At 50.9% G+C, this 4,100-nt stretch overlaps 1 long non-coding RNA gene across 2 annotated transcripts; it reads right to left on the bottom strand.

Moving 5' to 3' along the window:
- Positions 1 to 964: 964 nt before the first annotated feature.
- On the bottom strand, positions 965 to 2,939 carry LOC119710597. Of its 2 annotated transcripts, XR_005259580.1 has the most exons (5): positions 2,385 to 2,939; positions 2,267 to 2,308; positions 2,006 to 2,172; positions 1,842 to 1,922; positions 965 to 1,761 (listed from the first exon to the last, which is right to left on the bottom strand). It is a non-coding gene; the product is annotated as an uncharacterized LOC119710597 (long non-coding RNA). The 2 variants fall into 2 exon arrangements; XR_005259579.1 differs by having other exon boundaries at positions 1,842 to 2,172.
- Positions 2,940 to 4,100: the final 1,161 nt, after the last annotated feature.

Below are 4,100 nucleotides of genomic sequence, written 5' to 3'. Positions count from 1 at the left end.
AGACATGTGCTTTGGTGCAGCCGTTTCCAAACTTTGCCTACAAACCTCCTCACGGTACCTAAGAGAAAAGAGAAAAGGTGACTATTGCCCTCAAAATGAGTAATCCCCGGGACTCCTCCACACCACTGTCCCAGCTCACCTCAAATCTTGATTCGACTCCAGAGGCTGGCCAGAAGATACCTGCAAAAATAAAAGGTACACGCTTAGCATGCTGCTACGGAACACTCACCTATGAGTCATCCTGCCTAAACACCGACTCACCCGCTTGCCTCTGTTCCTTGGCACACCTAGGGCAGTGACAGCACCTGTAAGGAAACAAAGCAAAAAAGGATGCTGAGATACTGGGAAAACACAACCTCCCTGATCTGACAAGTATGCCACACCTATACCTAAAGCTTGCACCCACCTGGCATCGGGCATCTTTGGCCGGGAGAAGTTGCAAGTGGACCACCTAACAGAAAAACAACAGTGGATGCTTAGAGTTGCACCAGAAATAGAGGCCTCAGCAATAACAAATGCTGGCATCTTTTGATCACTGCTCACCTTGCCCTCCTCAACTTGACTGCTGATATCTGCCTTGACTTCCTAAAAAAAAACAAAAAAAAAAAGGCAATGAACAGTGCTGCAACAGAGACACCGTTTACACTTCAACTGCAGACACAAACCATGACTGACCCGCTCAGGGGAACCCACGAGCCCGGGATGGGTTGCTCTGCCATGGATTTTATCCTTCTGCATCTGAAAGGAAGTTAAGACAAAAGTCAAAGGGCTGCAGGATAACTTCACAGCTCCAAACATCCCGTGTCAATCTAGGAATACCATCTAGAGTCCGACTACACACCACCTTACAAAGTTCAATCCCCGGGACTCGTCCTATCGCACCAGGCTACGCAGCAGGGCAGAGCGGCTCCGGCACAAATATGTGCACACACCCGTGACACAGGACGGGACATGACAAACAATGGGGGACACAACAGGGATAGCAATCTCTTGGCAAGAAGAATGACTGCAAGGACCAAAAGAATGCAAAGCGAGATGACCGAGTCGAGAGCGATGGCGAGCTGATGAGGCTCAGAGAACCCTGGAGGAAGAAGGTGCTAACTGAAATATTTATTCCAAGAAACTGCAAAGATGGATGCCTGTGAATCCTACGGTCAGAATCCTCTACCTGTCCTCACGTTCTTAAGACTCCTAATCCGCCACAATGGATCCTTCTGGGGCGCAGCTGTCCATACAGCTCAGTACAAGACCTGAAAAGACATCTGACCGGATGCTTCTAAAGAGAGATGCGATTCTGATGCCTATCTGAGCTCCCGAGTCAAAAGTCCTATGGCATCGGTGCCAGGCCAAGGAAGGCAGAGATCACAGATGCTAAGAATGATGCGTGGGTTTCTGATAGGCCCCGCAAAGGGCTATGCTAAAAGACATGAGACACCCAAACACACAGAACACACAACGGACAAGTGACGCGAGACGCACCGGGACTGCTCTGCCCTGAGCACCTCAGCACTGTGATCATAAGTGACACTTTCCCTTTACATGGCCTAAGGGGCCACTTCTTCCACATCCCTGTCTCCAAAGTGGACTCAAAAATCCCTCCCGGGGAGTCCCAAGCCAGCACCCCACTTTCATCCCCTCTGCGCGTCGCAGCCCTCTACTCATCTCTCAGGCAGGTGGGCATGCCAATCTGTGTCAGGTGCGAAAGAAAGCAGCCTCGCCATCTGAGCAGTCCCTGCTGGCACTGGGCTGTTGTATCTTACTCTGCCAAGAGAAAGAAAACCAAACATCAGTGCACAAGCTTAGCAGCACATTGGCCAAAACCAAACAAGTCTGCTACTCACCACATTCTTAAGAATGCCCAGGTCCTCGGGCCGCACGCTTTGGCCGTGCTCGGAGGCTGACGCCATTGTCGCAGGGTCTGCCTAGATTAAGCAGAGACAACTTGATTTGGCATTGCTGAAACCTGAGTGGACCCTCGCTCCTGCTCCCTACCTCCCCGACTCACCACAACTCCTTGGCAGGTCCTGATGGCTACCCAGATAGGATGGTGAAATAGAAGATTTAAATGCTTCATCGCAGAGTCCTGTAATACTTCCACAAGGCCCCATGTGCAGGAAACCCGGTGCATTGGCCGGTGTGTGACGGGGGCTGGACATATGCCGAGTCAATTACCTAAAGCAAACAAACGAGAATGGAGGCTTAGAGTTGCACCAGAAAGTGAGACTTGAGCAATAACAACTACTTCTGAACACAACTCACTGCTCACCTTGCCCACTTGGCCTTGACTGCTGCTATCTGCCTTGACTTCCTAAAAATAAAAACAGAACAGTGCTGTAACATAGTCACCATTTATGTTTCCTCTGCACATACAAACAGTGACTGACCTGCTCAGGGGAACCCACGAGCCTGGGATGGGTTGCTCTGCCAAGGATATAATGCATCAGCACCTGAAAGGAAGTTAAGACAAAAGTCAAAGGGCTGCAGGATAACTTCACAGCTCCAAACATCCCGTGTCAATCTAGGAATACCATCTAGAGTCCGACTACACACCACCTTACAAAGTTCAATCCCCGGGACTCGTCCTATCGCACCAGGCTACGCAGCAGGGCAGAGCGTCGCCGGCACAAATATGTGCACACACCCGTGACACAGGACGGGACGTGACAAACAATGGGGGACACAACAGGGATAGCAATCTCTTGGCAAGAAGAATGACTGCAAGGACCAAAAGAATGCAAAGCGAGATGACCGAGTCGAGAGCGATGGCGAGCTGATGAGGCTCAGAGAACCCTGGAGGAAGAAGGTGCTAACTGAAATATTTATTCCAAGAAACTGCAAAGATGGATGCCTGTGAATCCTACGGTCAGAATCCTCTACCTGTCCTCACATTCTTAAGACTCCTAATCTGCCGTAATGTATCCTTGTGCGGCGCAGCTGTCCATACAGCTCAGTACAAGACCTGAAAAGACATCTGACCGGATGCTTCTAAAGAGAGATGCGATTCTGATGCCTGAGCTCCCGAGTCAAAAGTCCTATGGCATCGGTGCCAGGCCAAGGAAGGCAGAGATCACAGATGCTAAGAATGATGCATGGGTTTCTGATAGGCCCCTCAAAGGGCTAAGCTAAAAGACATGAGACACCCAAACACACAGAACGCACAACAGACAAGTGACACGAGACCCACCGGGACTGCTCTGCCATGCGCACCTCAGCACTGTGATCAAAAGTGACACTTCTTCCACATCCCTGTCTCCAAAGCGGACTCAAAAACTCCTCCCGGTGAGTCCCAACCCAGTATCCCACTTTCATCCCTGCTCTGGGTCACAGCCCTCGACTTATCTCAGACATCTGGGGAACCCGGTCCGTGTCAGGTGCGAAGGAAGGCCGCCTCGCCGGCTGGGAAGTTCCCGCTGTCGCTGGGCCGTTGTCTCTTAGACACCTACATTAAAGAAAACCGAGCATCAATGCATGATCTGGGCAGCACGTCAGCCAAACCCTAACAATTCTGCTGCTCACCATTCTCCTGAGAATGCCCAGCTCCTCGGGCCACATGCTTTTGCCGCGCTCGGAGGCCACGCCGTCTTTGCAGGGTATGCCTGGGTTAAGAGCAGACAAGGTGATGTGGCATTGCTGAAACCTGAGAAGACCCTCCCTTCTCCCCCGACTCACCGCAACTCCAAGGCTGTTGCCAAAGGTGATGCAGATGACACCTTTAAGTAAAAAAGGCAAAGGCTTCATCACCGAGTCCTGTAAGACTCTCAGGGGGCTCACGAGAGCAGCAAACCCGGTCCATCGGCCGGTGTGTGACGGGAGCTTTGCATACTCCGAGCAAATTGCCTAAAGCACACAAACGAGAATGGAGGCTTAGAGCTGCATCAGAAAGTGAGACCTGAGCACTAACAAAGGCTTCACTCCACTGATCACTGCTCACCTTGCCCTCTTCAACTTGACTGTTGATATCTGCCTTGACTTCCTAAAAATAAAAACAAGGAACAGTGCTGTAACATAGTCACCATTTATGCTTCCCCTGCAGACACAAACAGTGACTGACCTGCTCAGGGGAAGCCACTAATCCAGGATGGGATGCTCTGCCATGGATT

The sequence above is a fragment of the Motacilla alba genome, chromosome 21, assembly GCF_015832195.1.
Source record: "Motacilla alba alba isolate MOTALB_02 chromosome 21, Motacilla_alba_V1.0_pri, whole genome shotgun sequence".
Taxonomy (NCBI): Eukaryota; Metazoa; Chordata; class Aves; order Passeriformes; family Motacillidae; genus Motacilla; species Motacilla alba.
This window is presented reverse-complemented; position numbering and strand designations above follow the sequence as displayed.